Source organism: Anser brachyrhynchus (assembly GCF_964034855.1).
Source record: "Anser brachyrhynchus genome assembly, chromosome: 17".
Lineage (NCBI taxonomy): Eukaryota > Metazoa > Chordata > Aves > Anseriformes > Anatidae > Anser > Anser brachyrhynchus.
This window is the reverse complement of record NC_137710.1, coordinates 12705977-12726000: the sequence shown is the minus strand read 5'-3', so window position 1 is coordinate 12726000 and position 20024 is coordinate 12705977. Positions and strand designations below refer to the sequence as shown.

The 20024-nt window shown below is 45.1% G+C and overlaps 1 protein-coding gene across 1 annotated transcript in view; it reads left to right on the top strand.

The window, feature by feature from the left end:
- The window catches only part of TBX3 (T-box transcription factor 3), a 241275-nt gene that overhangs the window by 50461 nt on the left and 170790 nt on the right, over positions 1-20024 (top strand). The window contains exons 7-11 of the mRNA XM_080559595.1: positions 12397-12569; positions 13122-13255; positions 14067-15250; positions 18741-18987; positions 19481-19585. The gene's annotated coding sequence lies outside the window, so the exon portion shown is untranslated. The remainder of the gene's footprint in view (positions 1-12396; positions 12570-13121; positions 13256-14066; positions 15251-18740; positions 18988-19480; positions 19586-20024) is intronic.

Sequence of the window (20024 nt, the reverse complement as noted above, 5' to 3'; positions counted from 1 at the left end):
AGCTTCTTTTCAGACCCCAGTTAGGAGAATCCCTGTTGACATTTTTCAGCTTCATGCAGAGAGGAATGCTGAACAGAAGCACTCAGGTGAGTGGGAAGATGAAATAAACAACTGCAAAATTTCATTTTAACAAAAAAATCCAAGGAAACTGACTTTTTTAAAGCTTTTTCACATTTTTGCAGTCAGAGGTCGAATTCTGCAAATGCTGGGTGTTTACCCCAATCTGGATAATACAAAGCTGTGGTGGCTAACTTGTTAGGCTAAAAATTCACCGAACATCATGTTCTGTTCTGTTTCTGATGATGATTTCATGCAGCACTAACTGGTAAACTGAGAGCACCTGCAAGGTGGACATTAGTGATGTGCCTTTGTGACTGTCACATTCAGTTTGGCTTCAAGCTGGGAGGAAGTCTGGAGCAGGGGGTAGGTTTTGGTGTTTCTGAGGGGGATTCTTTCTCATTTTTCAGATGGGGATCAGGATAGTGGCTGGAGACAAGGCCACTCCTCTTAGCCAGCTATTCCTGATTCTTTTTCTTTGGCCATGAGTCAGCCTGCTTGGGCGATGAGCTTCCCCTGGGACTCTTCAGTGCTGCTGAAGAAGCTCAAGGTTTAAGGCTTTCGTCTGCACCACAAGCATGTAAAGCACAGGAATGCTGTCGCCACGTATAAGGTGCGCACAGCAGGCTGAAGTGGCTTTGAAGTGGCCACCAGTGTGTAAGAGTACATGGAATATTGGTGGTTAACCAGGGGTTCAGGGAACAGTGACCTCTGAAAGCTTTCAGACATGAATGTGTGTGGATGTGTATTTATATACAGCTTTTTTTTTTAGCTACCTGTGGCGCAGCGTAAGGGAGGCTCAGCTCTGGTTCCAGTGATTTGCTCGAGTGCCGCATTCATTGGAATGGTATAAGATTGATAACATCTTAACTACAAATAGTGGTTGACCTCTTTTAAGTGTTTCCCCATACGTTTGCTTTTAAGACCTTAGTAATGATAATGTGTGGGGATTCTTCAAATATACAAGAATGGGAACGTGTATCTGTATGTTCATGTGTGCACACGTCTGAGAACGTCCATATGCATTTCAAGATGGGTTTCTTATTTGGTGTGTGCATCCTTCCACTCAGCCAGTTCTGCGTGGATGTTCAGGGTGTGTGTTGCAGGCTGTGGTTATGCATGTCTGGATGTGCTTTTATTATCGCCCAGCAGCTGCAGGTTTGTCCAGACTTTGTGCATGCACGTTTTAGGACAGAGTGAGCATTGGTTGGTTCAGGAAGGGACGCGTGCTTTACACCCAGGGGCCAAATCCTGACTTTGCAGGTGAAGCTTAAAGTGTCAGCAGCGCAGTTCCTAGTTAGCATATTGCCTCTGACTGACAGCTGGGATGTTGGGGGATGACTTTGGTTGGCCTAGCTCTCATTTGCTCTGAAAAAGAGCAGCTGATGCCCTTGACTAGCAAGTGACGCCTAGCGCAGCCTGACTGATCGTGGCCACAGGCCTGGTCACTCATCTCAGCCAACCCTCCTGATTTTGTTCCTGGCCATTATCAATCAGACTGCTCGAGAGATGAGCCCCTTCATGAAATTTGTATTGCTGCTCTGTAGAGACCTGAAGGTTTAAGTCTGCCATCTGTCTCGGATAAAGCGTGGAGCGCAGCGTGCGCTGTAATCCGGAGGACGTCTGCAGGTTCACGTGGCGCCGCGTTTGTGTATGTGCATCCGAGTGTACACTGAGGGTGGTTTTATGCTTATCCTGTGTGTTGGGGTGGGTGTGCAGCTAGGAGGGCTGAGGCTGCGAGCGTGTTTGTGGCGGTGCCTCTGTGGATGCACGAGTGTTAGTTCGGAGCTGGCTGGGGAGGAGGCAGCGTGCACGCAGTGCCGCGGAGGTGGGTGTTATTCTCACATCCTTGCTAGCAGCAAACAATGTCACGTCTCTACCTGGCCTGCAACATGACACACGCTGTAAAAGCAGCAGCACCAACAAGCTCCAGAGCCACAGGAGAAGGCAGAGCTGCTCTTTTTGATCATCAGTTAGGAAATCCTGCCAACCCCAGCAAAGCACGCCGGGATCAAAACCGGCTTTTGGATTGGGACTCAGAGAGTGAAAGAGAAGCAGTAATTTGTTTGCCATTGCCCTCAAGCCAGGAAATCCAAACCCTAAGCATTTACCAGGCCACAGCACATTCGAGTTGAAAGAGAGTGTCAGCGGAGTGCTCACACGTCCAGGCAGCAGCGCACACCCGCGCGCACAGGCACGCACGCGTGCACACGCGCAGGGAGAACATCAGGGGCAGAGAATTGTTCCAGCACCACTGCGGTTAAGATGCAGAGACAATCTCGAGTTTTCAGGCCATAGCTGTCAGGATGCTTTGGTATATTCATCACCCCCCACTCCGTGGTGATAAAAATTTACACAGCCAACGAAACGAAGATTAATTTCATGTGAAAAGCTGACAGAATGGCCCATGTCATTGCTTTATTTGTGCCAGCACTCAGTAACTCGGTGCAAGTTCCACTGAGGTGGCAGACACCCCGTCCCCTTGAGCCATCTCTTCTCCTCCCTAATGATGCCACCGTTTTGACAAAACCAAGCAACACAGCCGGTATGTGCGAATTTGGAATTAATTTTCTTCCAAAAGGTCAAGTATGTTAATGAGCTTTTGGCTGCCTGTGTTTTCTTTCTTGTGTTTTTCCCCTCTTAATGGGGAAGAGGGAAAAAATGGAAGGGGGAGAAATAATTGCAGAAATAAAAATGAAGAAAGGAGGAAAAGAAGGAAGCTGTGAACTTTGGACAAGGCAGGATTCAGTGCAGATTTTCATGGGTTCTCCTCTTCCGGGGCTGAGGCAGACTAATTGTATCAGTGCAAGTCTGTGCAGTTTGCTTGGAGCTGTTGAGCGAGGCCAGGGATGTCACGGATAGCAGAGTTGGTGTAACCTGGCACAGAGGAGGTGAATTGCACCTCCTTTGCACTCAGGAATTGACGGCAGCCCTGCGTGTTGGCAGCTGCCTTCGTTTTCCATCACAGAAAGGCTGAGCCGTGCTCAGCGCGGGTCTGAGTGTGTGCTGGGGGTGCAGAGAGCAAAGGAAGGTGGAGGAGAGAAAGGGTTCAGGGGCTCAAGCTCTTGTGCCCATTAGTGAGAGGAAGCTGGGAAGAAAGCTCCAGTGCCCTGGGAGAATTGCCAGGGCCCGATAATTCATCTAGCTTAGAAATATGTCAAGTAGGCAGTTTAAAGAGAAATTGTCCCCAGCTCATGCAATTGGTATGAGCTGTTTGAAATAACCAACTACCTCTCACCCCCGTGTTCCCAAAATTCCTGCCTTTATTCCTGCAAGTCAGACTTTGCCGCTTACCCAGTCATCCCGGTGTCAGGAGCTGGTTTGATTTCTCGAGGCGCTGGGTGATGATCACCATCAGTAAAGGTGGCAGAAAGAGGAGACGGTGTGTCAGGGCATGAGGAAATGAAGCTGCCCTCCTGCATTCTCTTCCTGGCTGTGTCACTCTCACCTGGATAGGACATGTAGGGTAGGATTCATCTCACCTGATTTCAGTATTAAAGTATTCAGACTGAACTAATTTTCTGTTTCCTTTCTTTTTAACAGAGAAAGGTGGGAAGGAACATGTATCCAATTCAAGATGAGAGAAATTCTATTCTGGCAATGAGTTTCTTTCTCCGTTAAATATAAAGTGAACTTAAACAATTAGCTTGGACTGAATCCCTACCTTTTCGAGGCTTAAAATTATGGGGTGTGACTTCCCCCTCGTTCTCTTGTCCCTGCTCCCATGCTGGCTCTCATTTCCATATACAGCCTAATTCTACAGGCAGGAGAAATTCAGCACTGCTCACAGAATTTGTATTGGTGGCATAGAATCGACGCCTTTCACTCCAGCTTGCCCAGCCTGGCTCCATGCTTATCCAGAGTTGTGGCAATACAGCTTTTGGCTGTGAGCTGGCCATTTCTGCCTAGCCTTGCTGGAGTAAGCCCAACATATGGGTTCTTGGGCATTGTCCAAACTGCCTGTGTTGACTTTGAAGAGTGCATGTTTTGCCATCCTGGCTACAGTGCAAGGAAAATTGATGTGCAGTGTAGCAGTGCCAGTGTCAGCTGTGACATATTTAAGGGTGACCTTAATTAGAATTTTTTTGTTGTTTTACACCCTACACAGCTGCTTCTGTTGTGTGGGTCCTTCTGCATGTATGATGCTTGCATGCTCACCGCATGAGTCACCCTGCAGCAGGGCTGCCTCAGACTCATGTCTGGGGCATGGATTTCAAAAGCACTCAAGTGACCAAACTTAATGATTTTCAGCTGACTTCTAGTATTGTCCTAAACATGGAATTCTTACCCATAAACCACAGTGCTGCCCACGCTCTCCCCCCTCTTTCCCAGGCTCCGTCGTGTGCATGGCGGCACGTTCTTCTCTGCTGACCCTGCTGCAAGGTAGAGTGCTCTGGCAGGCAGGTAGGGTGGGGAGCTGTGGGCAGGAGGATTCACCAGAGGAGTTTGGGGGCTCTCTTGCACGTGCTTGCACACATTGTCTCAAAACATACGTGGGCATTTGCACCTGTATGTATTCTTCCACTGTAGAAGCTGTTGTGTCGTTAAGCAGATATTCCTCCTTAGAGGTGGCTTCGTTTCTGTGATGGAAGGAAATGATTTGCTAAGCTCTGTTAAACTCCTTCATTACACCAGACAAAGTGGGAGAAAAAAGGTATTTAAAATATTTTGGTGACAAATTATATTTTGAGTGCTCAATTCCAGCAACGGAAAAATATGTGAAATGTAACCAAAGAGATTGCCTCATTCGTGGACTTGGTAAAGTAGGACACCCCTGTTCCCTCTGTCCTATTGTTGCCTGTGATGTCAGAAGAAGACAAGATTTATAAGAACTTGAGTTCTTAGGGGAACTTCTCACCCAGTAGCTCCCTGGGGCTTTAGCTAAACTGTGGGATATTCGGCGTTTCCCAACTCTTGCGTTGAAGACTGTCTCCTCTCTTCCCAGCTGCGAGATGTGGCTGCGCACCATTTCTGTTTGCTCCCCTCCCACGCTCTGGTTTCCGTAGGAAGGAATCCTGGGCATGTGAGTCAGGGAGCTGTAGCGTGCTCTGGTCGTGTCACCAGTCTGAATGATTCAGGGCTGAGACCGCACGACACACCTACCCCGTGATTTGCATATAGCCCTTGGGACGCTCAAAGCCACATTTTCCCAACACGCCAAGTTCTTGAGAAAATGCAACCACTTGTTTTGGTGCATGAATATAAACTTAACCCTTAAGAGCAGAAATCACATCTATGACCAGGTGCACCAGGGAAGGGGATCTGCTGCCCCCCTCCCCCCCCCCAGCAATTCCCATACGTGCAGATATCATCTGGGGAGCGTGGCGTCCCTTCTGGCTGTGTGCTGTGCTGTTTGCACCACGTTCTCTCAGCTTCTGTTTCTCTCTCTCCTCCTGCTTTTTCCCCCTGTGTGAGAGCACTGGCGCCTACGATGGAAGGTCGTCAGTGAGGTTACTCAACTGGCTCCAAGTATTAAGACTTCCTGCTCTGCTATGACGAGCTGCCAAGCCCCCGCTCCCCGCTGCTCACCACAGACCCGGTGTCTGCCTGTCTCCCTCCCTACCCTTCTCATCCGCCTCCCTACCAATTCAGAAAGCCAGGTGCCCATACAGTACACAGAGCGGGAGGGGAGGCACCCAAGCTACTTTCAGATGCATTTGTGTGAGTGCTGAAAGCAGTTTGGCCCCTGGGTGATGTTGTCGATGTTGCTTATCGATGTGCATGTCCGTGGGGCCAGCTGAGCCATCTCAGGGTGCGCAGGCGATGCCCCTCCGGAGTCTGCAGCAGGTTCCTGGGGGGTCTGGCCCAGCAGTGAGGCTTTTATTCCCATTGGGATAAGTCATCAGGTTTTTCAACATGATCCTGGCCTGGATAATGGGGAAGGGGTTTGTAAAAAGTAGCTAAGGAGAGCGTGGTTTCTGTCCGTAGGTGCGAATTGGCTGCACAAGGACCTGTGACTTCCTTACAAAATGCTGGGAGGGTACAGATTGAGAAGAGTTAAAACCCTCTACCCTAGCCGTGAACCTGGGGAAAGACAAGAACCCTCCTGTTGCAAATGAAGTGAAACGTCCCCAAAGGATGATGCAGCGATGGGTGAGCAGCTGTGGAGCAAGGGGAGAGAAGCAGCACCCTGGGGATTGCCTTTAAGTGTGGGGCTGCACCCAAAGGTACAGGAGATGGGGAGAACTTTATTTACAGGAATGGAGCATGCACCAGAAGAGAAGGAACAGAATCCTGGGAGAAGAGGAAGAGAGAAATATGGTGGGAAGGGGGGAAATGGGATGATTGATAGCTATTTTTGTAAAATCCACGGGTGGGGGGGATACTGCTCCAAAAAGCACTATAGAAAACAACCATGTCCGAGTGAAAATATAATTTTCTTTAGGAATAATAGACAAGCCCTACCTACTAATCGTTCAACAGGATGAGGAAAAACTGCTTGCTCCACCCTCGTAGGAGCCGAGGTGAGGTTAAAGCCACAGCTCCTTGGGAGAAGGCTCCAGCACTGCACACCCAGCTCTGGGCTCCAGTAGCGTAGTGGCACCCAGCCGTCTGCCTCCTGGCTCCCCTTCTGAGCAGCACGGGGGGCTCAGGTTTGCGAGGATCCTGCTCTCAAACCAGGGCAGAAGCAGCTGCTTTAGAGGAACTGATTTTAGTTCTGCAGCCGTGGCAGCATCCCTTTAACTCCGTCTCTGCTCACAACTCCCTTTCTTAAAGATCATGTCGGAGACTTCCTACTCCTGTGCCAGGCTGCTGGGAGCACCAGCCAGAAGCTCTTTGTCTTCTTCTGGGACCTCTAAGGCCGCAGTAAACACACCTTGAGTTCTTCGTGAACACCCCATCCGGGTTTGGCCCACTCTCTGCTAGGTTATGCTAAACTGAGACCACAGAGACCTCATTTCATTACTTCATTTGTGTAGGTGTAAAGTTATTTGAGTTCTCTGCAAACATGGGTATTCATTCATTTAGATTTGTTAATTTTCTGTAAGATGAGAGAGCCAGGGAGAAAGCCAAAGCCTCACTATTAAACATCCAAGTGTGCTTAAAAACAATAATTAAAAAACATAAATCTTAAATTAACTGATTTGTAATTATGGTTTGGGTGTTCATCTTTCAGGGTGCTGCCACCAGCACGTTAGCAGATTTTTGTTCTGGGGACTCGTAGCCAGACATCAACAATGAAAAGATGAGAAAAGCACTGAGGTAGGAGAGGGGTGCCAACAGTAAGCTCTGTTGTGTCACAGGAACTGGGGGTAGCTATTGCCTTATTTCACTGCACCATAACTTAGCTGCTCCTTTAGTTGTTAGGGCTGTCACTTTGTAGGGATGCATTGCTCTGGGTAAGGGGTAAAGTGAGGCAAATGGGATGGGAGAAGGTTATAGATGTGAACTACAGGGATGTCCTCACTTTTTCAGGGGGTAGAAAATCAGATGGAGTGTATTTGCTCTTGCGCTGTGGCCATGAGCAACAAAGGAAAAGAGCAGGGGATTTATCTAGCTACAGTCTAATATTCTTTTGGCTGCAGCAAAGGCTGCAGCACTTCCCGACTATCGGCTGGCGCTTTCACTCACACACATCTGTGATTGATGGGCAGAGAGTATAAACACCTCATTAGTGCTATAATTCACTGGTTAGGGCTCAGACTGTGCTGTGGGAGGGAGGAAAAAAGAGTTGAGAAAGTTTAATAAAGAAAAAAAAAATGGAAGAAGGAAAAGAACGGATGTAAAGGCCACACAAATCATTCCAGGGAGTTATCTGACCTGCTTTGAAAACTTTAATTGCTGATAATGGACAACCTGTTGGGTGGTATTTTATTAACACTAATAGATTTTTACGGGATATTTCTCACATTGCTCTCCCAGAGCCTGAGGAATACATTAAATATTAAAAGTTAATGCTCTTGGTTGCTGTTTCAAGGATGCCCTGCTGATAACGAGCTTTCCCGCAAGTTAGAAACCAGGAGAAAACATGAGCTGCTTTTGCCATTTACGGCCTCTGCAATAATAATGAGGAAAATACTTGAATCTTGTGTGCACCTTGCAGCTGAGGTTCTCAAAAGTCCATCCTAAATGCTATGTAATGAAAGTGCTCAGCCCAGAGATAGTGGGTGTACCTAATCTTCAGTCATGGCTGTGCAAGAGCTGAGTTCCCGAGTCCCACGCTGAAATCAAATGCTTCTAAACCCCCGTGTGCTCCTTTACATTTCAGTTATTCAAAGCAGAGGCCTGAACCAACAACTCATACCTGTTTCTCAAGAGAGCTTGTCTGAAATGGATGTGCTATCATATTTTTCTTTAATATGCCTAATGGTTTTATAAAAGTGTTGCTTTCAGGCTGTTTTTTTGAAACAGAAATGACCCAGCTACCTGGAACAGAAACCTCAGAGTCTCAGGAAGCAGCTGCAGAAGCCTCTGAGAATGTGGGCAGCAAGGGGTTTTCTGGAAGGTACTCTCAGCATCCCCAAGTCCTACGCACAGCAGAGAACCCTCCAAGTATGGAGAAAAAGGCCAGTTCTGTACTGTAAAGACATGGATTCGAGCAGCCAAAGAAGGAGAAGAAACGAATGCCAACATACTTTCCCTCCAGCAAACTGAAGGGAAAGTAAATTTGAAGCTGAGTGTGAACAGTAACCAGCTCATGTGGTGAGTCAGAGTGAGGTCTTGCATTAGAACTGAAAAGTCGTCATACAGATTTCTGCTCGTGGGTGAAACCTGGCCTTCGTCTTTAGTGACTTCTTAGGACATACCAGCCCTGTCAGCAGTTATGGCCTGGACCTAGAAAGCAAACTTGTACTTGTTATGCCCTGCCTCAGTTAGTTGCCTGTGGTGGCCTGTCTCTTTTGTGTCGTGCCATCTTCACTTGTGGGAGCAATGGTCTTGTCTTTGGACCTCATTCTGACCACTGTTTGTGCAGCCACCTTCTTGTGCCAAACCAAGCTGGACTGCATGGCCACATCCATGCTCTCTGGAACAGCACGGGTACAGTCTTGGTGAGTAACTCTGCTTTCCAAGCTAGTTTGGCTGGAGAGCAGCTTCCCAGGCTTTTTTTGTGCAGGCAGCCAGCTAAGATCTTACCAAGAGCCTGCTGAACGATTCCAGCTACCAGGTCTAACCATAGACAGTCTGCAAGAAGATGAATTTCTATACTTACTTTATCTGTTTGTAGTCACCCCGTTAATACTTTGGGCTGGATTGGCATTGCGTTTCAACTCTTCTCGCCATTTTGCATTTCTGTCCAAATAGTAAAAGCTATTGAAACTACCTACTCAACCTTGGCAGCCTTTCCCACCCTCTGTGCTCCAACGGGGCACTTTTCCTTCTGTACCCCATGCCTGATTCCTGTTGATGTTTGTCAGGTTAAACAAATGGTTGTGTTGCTTTGGAGTGGTGCAGACACGAACAGGGACTCCAGTTCAGTCTCCTCAGTGTGGCTTTAATGATCCAGATCTCATCTTGGCAACTTGAGCATGCACTGCTAGTGGTACAGTTTTCTAAGGAAGTGAGGACTGACCACAAAGACCAGTTTTCTTCTCATATATAAGCCTGGCTTGGGTCAGTAATGTGCATTGCAGGTTTCAGACTTGGCCAGGGAACACTTAACTAAGCCTGTCTTCACCAGAGAGCGTTCTCCTTCAAGGAGTGGACATAAACTAGTCTGTGTCAGTTCGTCTAGATGCCATGATTTTTTCCCCAGAACAGTCCACAAGGAATTTCGCAGCTTAAGTATGAATATGTAGGTTGTTACTAAGCAGAAGCATTTTGTCTTACAATAAATGACATCACCGTGGCTGCAAGGTAGGTGTGAGTAAAACTTGGAACTTCAGTGTCTGGGAGGCCTTACCTTTCAAGTTGGACAGGCTGCTGAATCTGTGATGCAGGAGATGGGCAGGGCCTGCATCATGCTTTTCTCATGCACAGGGACCTTAAATTGCTTGAAGTGAGCTCTGTCCAGGTGCTTTAGTAGTTATCTGAATTGTGTGTCTTCCCTCTCTGTGTCTGGGAAGAAGCTGCTTAGAGGGTAACAGGGAAGAAGGGACAGGAGACTTGGTAGAGTATTTCTTTCCAAGGGAGTGGATCCTTTGGCTCAGATGCTCCAGGATGCGCTTTGTTGCTAGACTGCTATTTAGCAATAAAACAGCCTTGGTTACTTAACGGGAATTGACTGCTTGGTCACTTCTCCCCCTGCCAGCCCATCCGTTCTCCCCGGCTTCCCTCCCATGCAATAATGACAGCTTTTCCTGATTGACCCCACAGGCTTACGAAAAACCTTTTTACTTAAACGTATATTGACCTCAGTCTTGCTGCCCAGTGAATTATGTCACAGCTGGCAATCTGAAAATCATAAATTAGACCTCAGACCTGTGGAGCTGTCTCCTAATGATACGGATCTGAGCCTTTATCGATGAAGGTTGTACCAGGTGCCTTCAAGTCTCTGACAGCTGGCAGGGGGAATACCCTTTTTATGTTTTGTTTTGTTTTGTTTTCTAAATTCATCCCATAGGCCCTGTGATTTCTTTTCTTTTCTTTCCTTTTTTTTTTGTTTCCCTTCCCTGTCTTTCTTTGTGGTGTGTATAAAATTTTGTTACTTGCCTTAACCTGCCGTTAAAAGGGGAAGAAAAGGATGATGTCAAAATCTGAGGTGCTCTTAATTTTGGAGCGGTGTAAATTTTATCAGTCTTTCCTCCCTTCCTATTGATTGTGTGTTGATTTTTTTATTTTTTCCCCAATGTTATGTTCTAGACAAATGAGAAATTTAATGATATTGGAAGCATTTCTCCCTTACTCTGTAATGCAGCATAACTCCAATAGATTCCCTTTACATTCATCATCTTTTCCCCCATGACTTGGCATGTACTTGCTTGTCACTTTTTGGAGGAGGGATGGGGAATACTCCATGACATGTGGAGCATCACCATAAAACAGATCAAGACTTCTGTCTCTGTACAAGTATTGACCCAGCAGGAAGGAGGGAGCTAACTCCATGGCATTGTTTGTAAAAAGATCTGTGTTGTGCTTGACTTAAACAGTAAAAAAGCCACAAGTTGTCATGATTCACGGTTCTTTTGGGGAGGAAGAGAGGCAGAGCTTGATCTTCCTCTTCAAGCAGACAGGAATAAGAATTAACTGTTCACACATCTTGCGTGGGTGGCAGATCCAGAAAAGGAAGGATATTTGCTTGCTTTCCCACATCTCAAAATAGGGCTACATAAATAGTTTGTCTTTATCTATGCTGAAATACGCTGATAACAAAGCTGGAAAGAAGCTTGTTTTTCAGTTCTTCTAGCAGCAGTGGAAATGTTACCTTGGTGCTAGACCCATTTCGTGTTTGAGATCTTAGAGGCCGCATTTTATATCTGTGGCACATTCCTTCAGTGCGCCATGTGAATCCTTGAGCTCAGGAGTGTCCTGAGCTCAGGATATGTTACCACTTTCTCTAACCCAGCCAAGCTCCATGTCCTGACTTTGGAAAATGCAGAAGGGTATGTTTGGTGATAGCTATGGGCAGTATTCATGACGCTGTGGCCAGACCAGGCAAGGCTGACATCAATTCAGGGTTGATGCTCTTGGCTCTGAATGTAATGAGTGAAGTTGTGAGGGCCCTCTGCACCTCTGGGGTGTTCAGTGCTAGGGATGGAGATCAGGCCCTAAGATAACAAGGTGATGAAAAGCACTTTCAGAAATACTGACACATAGACAGATGGATAAAAGAAGATGTTGTAAGAGAGTGTAGAAATAAATCCCTTTCATTCTGCTTTTGATCTTCTGAGTTTTTTAAATATACGTCATCAATGAGCTTATATCCTGCAATTTTAACAGCCTTACAAAGTGTTTCTAAAAGAAATGGATTTGTGCATGTATTTTAAAGACACCAGGTTGGCATTGTCTTTATTAAGATTAAAATACTCCCCTGCAATATTCGCAATGTGACGTCTGTAGAACTGGCATGTGCAACACTGCCCAGAGAACAAAACTGGCTGGAAATTTCCTCATCTGCTTTTGTTACTGGTGAGGACGTAAATGCAAATGACTTAAAGGTTGGACTGATGGAAGAAAAATGAGTAGATTATGTATTTTATTCCCCTTTTACTAATGTAAAATGCAGGCACTGGTACAGACATTTGTGATTTTAATACAAGATTTTCAAGTAGATTGTGTCCCTTCAAAGAAAATATGAGCTCATAAATACTGCGAGATTAGAGGTACTGAGGCCTGGATGTGGCAACAGCTCAGAGTTTATGGCATTCCTCAAGGCATACGGTATAAGATGTTCTGTGACCTGGCTTTTATGAAGATCAAAAGGCTTAAAACCGTTGAGAATAAGATTTTCAAATTATCCAGGGGAGACACCAACTTGTCAAATGGGAGGAGGCCCTTTGAAGTGTGGAGATAAGGACCTTTCTAGCCTTCAGTCATATCTGAAAGCCATTTCCAGCCAGCAGAGGAACGTATCATTCAGCTGGATTGGGTTTGCCCACGTTGTACAGAGGAATGGACGTGCGGAGTTGGTGCAGGTAAACAGCAGACAGTATCTCTCAGCCAAGTTATAAACAGAACCTAAACAGAATGTTTGAAGAGGCTTGAAAGGGCATGGAAAATATAAAAACGTGTTGGAGGAGGTGGGAATTGCACATTTTTATGTTAATATTTCCCTGTACTCTGGGACCACCATCCTGAGTCAAGCAGAGTATTTATCCTGGGGAGCTAGAACAGCAAGTATGTCGCTACATATATTATCTCAACCTTGTATTTGAGCATGGAGGAGCAGGTGGGAATGCTCAAAAAGAGCTTCTGGGTGGGAAAAGGGTGAAGAGAGACAGAGGATGGCCTCATGCCTCTGCTTTCTGGCCAAGAAGCTGAGCCAGTGTGGGGCCAGGAGGGAGGAAGCAATTCACTGCTCTTGTAGGCCAGGAATAACTTGCCACTGGTAGGAAATAGCTGTGGAAGAAGTATTTTGTGGAGAAGCTCCTGCTAAGGCAGGGCAGCTGCACAGCTCTGCTTTTCAGGCTGTCCCAGAGCTCGCCATCATGTACAAATGCTTACATATTTGTTCATTCCCTTCTCAGATTCCCCTGTCTGGTTGGCATCGGCAGCTGGATTATCAAGATGTCTTGACAAAGTACCTCTTCACAGTATTTTTCATGTAATCAAAAGCTGTTAGCACTGAAATATCTTCCCCAGAAAGGATTCTCCTGAGCTGGTAAGAATAATTTCTGGTCACATTTATAGAAGTTTAATTGGCATCTAGACAAGATAACCATCCGTTATGTTTTGTGTTCTTTGTGCTGATGAACTAAGGATACACAGTGTTTTCAGTCCATAAAGAGTGACCATTTACTTTCAGTCTAATACTTTTTAAGAGAAAACAGCTAAACAAGACAGACAGAATAAAGTTTGCATGGCAGACGCTATTTGATATGTTTCCTCTGTAATAAGCTACATCTCTTGGCTGACAGTAAGTTGTCCAGAAATTGTCCAAAGCTCAAGGTAAAAACAATGGTAGGAATGGCCTTATATTCCATGTGCAAGCATTGAATTTCCTCACGGCAATGTAATTTTTTGAAAATCTTGTCCTAATTATCACAGCTCACATAGATGCTCTCTAGGAACTATTTTACATAGAATTGGTCAGAAACATTTCGACAGTGTGGTTTTCCATTGGAAAATGACATTCTGGCAAAAATTAAATGGTTGAAGAAATCATATTGATTTGACTTTTTTTTTTTTCTTCAGGGCAACATTATTGTTGCTCAGAGATGAGCCTGAATGGGTTGAAGCCATTGTTTTTATTTAGTTGTTCTTTTCTTTCCAAGTGGTGTTTTGTTTTTTGCTTCTTTTTCTAGTAGTTTGTAGTAGAGCATAAAACATTTGCAACATATTTCAGTGGGCTCAAAATAAAGTTGTGGAGGAAATACTGAGCTTTTGGGTTTTTTTCCAAAGCAAAACATAAGTAAGTAATGAAAATACAAAATTCTTTATCAAATGGAAATTTATTCTTTTGCTCCCCACAGGCTGAACCATGCATGCTGTACAGATATCCTGGAAGTACTGCAGGAGGAGCTCACTGTTCTTCTCAGCAAAGCTTTCTTTTTTGTCACTTCTGACTGTTCCAGTTTCCTTTGTCATCCTTCTTAAAGCACCAATTTCCCAAATACTAGGACAGAGAGAACTATGTTGTCAGCTTTCCACTTACCAGTGTAATGAGTAGGATCCTGCGTTAACGGGCCCACAGGTCTGATTCATGGAGGAAATTACTGTGTCCCTGTATCCTTTTAATTGTAGGTTTTAAAACCAAAGCATGGAGATGCACATAAATTATTACATTGTCGTTTAAACTGGAGTCAGTCCAGTGTGAACCCTGAACGCCTGGAGCTGCTCCAGCAGAGTGGCAGGAACAAGGCTGAGAGTCCTAGTAAACACCACATGATTTTCTGGTATTTGCAGGGCATCTGTTTTCCCTGCCCTTGCAGTACCTTTGTCTGGTCTGGAGAAGATCCTGGGTGACTGGTGATTTTATTATGGCCTGGCACATTTGAGGGTAAGCCATTCGGCCTGTCAGCGTGCTCCCAGAAGAAAAGCTTCAGTGAAAAAACCTTGCTCTGGGCTTTGAAATCTGAACTGCAGCCAATTCCAGCTGAGGGATGTGACGATTGCCTTTTGCTGTGAAGTTGCCATCTGAACAATGACACTGTTGTGTGGTTTGAAAAGACAAGGAGCAATGAAAAGGATAAGTGTGTGTCATATGTGGGACTGGGTAGGTACCAGATAGAAAGCAGCCCAGGCCCTCATCATTTCCTTACATGGTGTGCCTCAAAATCCACATTTAGATCTGTTTCAAGGGGACACGTGCATCCCAAGTTTTCTACTCATGGAGAATTTGTTTTTTACAAGCTGTATTTCGCTAGACCATCTGGTCATGCTGCTGCTCCTTTGAAAGCTATGCCTTATTAAATAGTCCTGGGAACTCAAGAAGGAAAGTCGCAGGAGGGAAGAAGGGAGGAAGATTTCCAAGAGATGTGCTTTTCCTTAATAAAATAATAGTCTTAAGGAGATCACAGCTTGTAACAACCAGTGAGATTCTGCTGCTAATATTCTCTGCAAAACTTCTCAGGGCTCTGCTTCGCAAAGCAGAATCCAGCTGCATCATGCATATGCTGTACAGCTCTCCTGAAATCAAATCGGCCATGGCACAGAAGTGAGTGTTATTCTGTATTTGTCCAAATTACAGTATCTCATCTTTTGTTCTCAATTTACTGGGACAAGAAGCTCCTCTCTTAGAATTTGTTATTTGCCACTCCCGTAAGACCCAGCTGAAGTCATTGCACTAGGCCTCGCCATTTCTTGTGAAATGCTCGGACAAGACTGCGAATGGTGAGGAGGAGACCAAGAGAGATGTGTGGCTGTCGCGTCCCTTTTGCAGACGCAGAACTGAGGCCTGGGTTTTGAAAAATTTGCCTTGATTCTAAAAAAGAGGTGGGAGCAGAATCAGTACAGCAACTCAGCTCTTCTGAGAAACACCCTTTTAGGCTGTTATTTTCTATGACGGGTGAAACACCTAGCCTGAATTTTAAAGATTATTGTTATTTATGAAAGGAGACCTGCCAGCCTTGCTTTTGTACCTGCATGGTCTATATTGTGTGGTGAGGACTTATATTTTCCTACCCAGGAACTTCGGTGCACCTCAGATTAATATTTGAGAGTTGTTTGCCTGCACTTCTCATAAGGGTCCAACCACAGATACAGCTCCAACAAACTGGAATCCCAGGAGAGTGTCTGAAGTGGTGAAACCCGACAAAGACAAAACTGGGGTCTGGGTAAAGAGCACTTATCCAGGGATGTATGGTAGCCTGGGGTAGAGCTCATTGCTAGAGGAGAGAGAGCTCCAACAGGGTAAGACAGTTATCCAAGCGTTCAGTTACAGATTTAGGATAACCCTGGTTTTTGGGCATTCCCCCAAGGCCTCAAAGGTCTGATATTCAGGATTTCCATAGGAACAGGGCATCTAGAACTTTTATTTTATTTTATTTGGGTGTTTTAAAACTGGTGGTGTTACAGTGAACCTTGTATTGCCATCTTGTCCTGTGAAAAGCAAGCTGACTTACAGGCTTTAGGAATTTACCGTGTGCTTTGTTCTAGCCTAAAATATTATTAAACTATTAGGTTCTAGCCTAAACATTATCATATTTAATATTAAAACATGGATATAAAGCTCAGTGTTTCAAAACAGTTTTATATACTCCCATGAATTTACCTAAGTATCAGGCTTTACATGGACAGTTAGAAAAGCCACAGTTACATTTACATTCTAATTAGGAACAGAAATCCTATAAAGGGGACAAGGAAGAATAATTAGTGTTAAGAGCTGCATTTCTTCAGAGCCAGGTTAACTCAAAACTACCAGCAAGGGGTAACTTATGTTCTGCTGTGGAAGCAGATTTTGGATGATATGAACCAGCACCTTGATGAGGGTGACAGCTTGGTGTTAGCCCACTGGTGACCAGAAGGTAGAAATAGAATCATAGAATCATTATAGAGCAAAAAAAAAAGTTCATGTTTTCCCAAAAGATTAAAAACATTTGGATAAACAATGTTTTAAACAATGTAACCCCAGCTACCAGCTTATTTTCTTCACCCTACTGTCCATTTATTGTGTGGATGTGGAAAGCCCCTTTAGTAATCCTGTCTGTTACGGGCTACAGATATCTTCATCTGTCCAGCAGTGCAGTGTTGTAAGAAGCAATACAAATGCTATTTGCTATTTACTACTAAAAAGCACAGTGAAAAAGCTAGTGTTGCAAGATGAAGCATCCCTGTCAAGGTTACACCTCGTTCCAAGAGGCTGTCCATACCCATTTCCCATGGGTTAGGAGTATGCTATTGCAATTCTTCATGAGATCTTTCTTACACAAGCTACAGACCTTGTAACATCTTTCATTCCCTTTGTCCAGACTAAGAGCAGATGTTGGGAGAGGATCCAGACCTGTGTATTACACTTAGAAGAGGCCACATGTATACATCCCCTTTCTTTCTACAGCTGTGATATACAGTGTATGCACCTTATTATCAGAGAGAGATCCAGAGTACAGGGCAAAGTATAGGGTAACCAGCATAACGCAGGGTCTTGGGAGATTTCTCCCTGTTTAGAAATGCTGGAAGAATTGTATGTGGAAAGCCAAACTTGGGAGGAAAAGGACAGGGGTGAGGAAGGAGGAACCACTTTAAATATAAAAATGTCTGATGGGAATAGGGAAGTGAGAGATTTCAAGGCTATATGAGCTAGTGTCATGTGCAAGGATAAGAGAGCCTTGATTTAGGCTAGAGACGAGCCAGCAAGCAAGGAATTTGCTCCAGACAGAGAGTCCTTCATAGATTCAGCATGCTACTATAGCTAACAATCATGTCAATAGGGTTTAAAAGGTGCTTCAGAGGAATTGGGAAGGAAAGACAAATAAGGTGGGTGGCTGAGGGAGGAATGGAAAGTCCAGTGGTTACTGAGTGAGGCTTGAGTGTGATGAAAATCCTGGCTGCGCTCCAGTACAAGATTTCCTATCACATTAATTATATTGCAACAGGCTCCAGGGCTTTCTGTGATACAGACTTTGTATATCACAAAAGTTACACAGATATCGATATCGTGTGTGTGTGTTTGTAATAAGATAAGCTCATTGTGTCATCTCCAAGCCTTCCACTAGGATGCCTTCAAAGACGGAGCCTGAGACTCCTTGGTGCTGTTCCCTTTGTGCATATGGGCAGAAAGCAAATATTTTATGGGGAAGGAGGAATAATCAGGTCTTGGAAATGTCATGTTTATCTCAAACTGTAATTCAGTCCACTCTTTTTGTTAAAATACATGTGCTCTTGGATGGCATTTTTGTGGTACTGAAAGGTCTTATTTCAAAAGTGTTTCTTCCTTTGAAAATATGGTTACATACTTTGTTGTCTGGCAAAGGGACTGAAGTGAAGATTCTCTCTTTCTTCCCCTTTGCAAAACAAGGCCTAAGAACTTAATGGCTACAGGAACAGCATAGTCTATTCACCCCCTTGGCAGGTGAAGAGAAGTGTCTTCAAATAAAGGCCATGTAACCTTGCTGGTTTTATGTAATGGGGGAAGATATGACTGTAACACTCACCTTGAAAGGCCGTAACACAATGTATGTAAGGCTGCCTTAGGCCTGGGATGTGAAGACTCTAAGGTCTGCTTCTTACTAAGACAATTGGAGTAGGAATGAGGTTGGGTTTAAGCCTCCTTTATCATGGAGGTGTGGAGGTGTTGAAGAGGACAGAAAACCACTGGAGCCCAGTTCATTGCCACCACATCACTATCCATCTCCTTTGTGCTACAGGCTAAGCCCACAGCTTCTGGTTTGTCAAGGAAGACCACAAAGCAGGAAATAATTCTCAGAGGCTGATTCCAGCTCCTTCTTTCAATCCAGAAGTGAATAAAGAGCAAAGAATCAGGCCTATTCTGGAGCATCCCACCTGCCCCTCCCAGCCTAGAGGCACGCTGGCTGTTAGGATATGGAGCATCCTCTGCTTCTGCCTCCTCTGGTGTGGCCAAAGCAGAGTTAAGCCTCCTCCTCTATTTCTTCCTCCCTAAAAGTGCATTATGGGATTCTCTTTTCTGCTTCTCCCTCCTCTCTCCAGAGCTGTGTGTTTGAAATGATATCTATTTCTCTTTGTGACAGCACACCGTGACTGCTGCCTTGACATTCTCCCGAGCTGACATCCCGACCGGTATGACACTGATGCCTTTGGGCAGAAATCAGAGCCGGTTTGCTCCATGCCTCTGCGTAGCCACGATGCCTGTAGCGCCTCTGAGAGCCCCCAGTGCCCTGGTGGGGAAATGGAGCGAGTACGTGGGCCCCAGATGAACTCCAGGAAGAGAGCAGGCATTATCCACAGCGATCCTGCTACCCATTTCCAGTTTAAAGTGTTCGTGTTGATGTCGGTTTTTTCCCGTTTTTTTTTTCTTCTTTCTTTTCTTGCCCTTCTTCACCTGCCTGTGAGAGGGTTGGTTTCCTGTTTCTCCCCCGGTGGCAGAGTCCTTGGGGAGCTGGGCTTTTGTGAGCTGGAAAAAGAGTGCACAAGCATCTGATCAGCCCTTATTAGTGTTGAGAAGGATCTAATAGTTCCTGGCTTCTGGGACCATTACCTGTCATTTAGTTTTATTAAGTCAGTGATGAGAAAGTTTAAAATTAAAGGCTTTGTAAATTGGATTCCAGTTTGAAAGGGAGGCACCTACCAGGAAGTTAGCACTGAAGCTTGCAGATGGGCCACTGGGAACAACACCAGGCTCGAGCATTTATCTTTAGCTGCTTGGACAAAGATCCTGTGCCAAGGCAGGGAGGGGGGGTGGTTTGTGGCAAAGCCTCAGGGTATCCAGAAATCTTCAGCTCTGTGAACAATATATTCCCTCCTTTGGCAGGCTATTCGCATTCAGACCTCCAGCGACTGTTGAAGAGGAAGGGTGGGCTTCTGGCTGAGTCATTACCCAGAGCTGTGAGACCTGATTCAGCTGAAATGAGAGCAGGCAAGTCATTTCATCTCCTTGTGGTTCTTCTCCTGATTTGTAAAGAGGAGGAACTAGTATTAGTGTTGATTTTTTTTTTCTTACCTATTACCTGTTTTAAATAGCTCTTTGGGACAGGTATTGTCCCCGACTCTTTCACTTACAATAAAAGCTCCAGCTGATTTGAGTCTACAGAGCAAAAATAAAGACCATAAGTCCATAACAGAAAGTAGGCAGAATGGATGAGCCACCTATTTAAGAGAAACATCTCATTTGTAGGGCTTGTAACATTGTATTATTCTCTGCTTTTGAGACTGATATTTGAATTAGCCATCCAAATGCACTTGCAAATGAAATACCCCAATTGCAATAAAGCAATCCAGCTAACTAATTATGGTGTGACAAGGGAAGCTTAGAGGCCAATCACAACAAAGAGCTGCTGTCACTTCTGTTTTCTCAG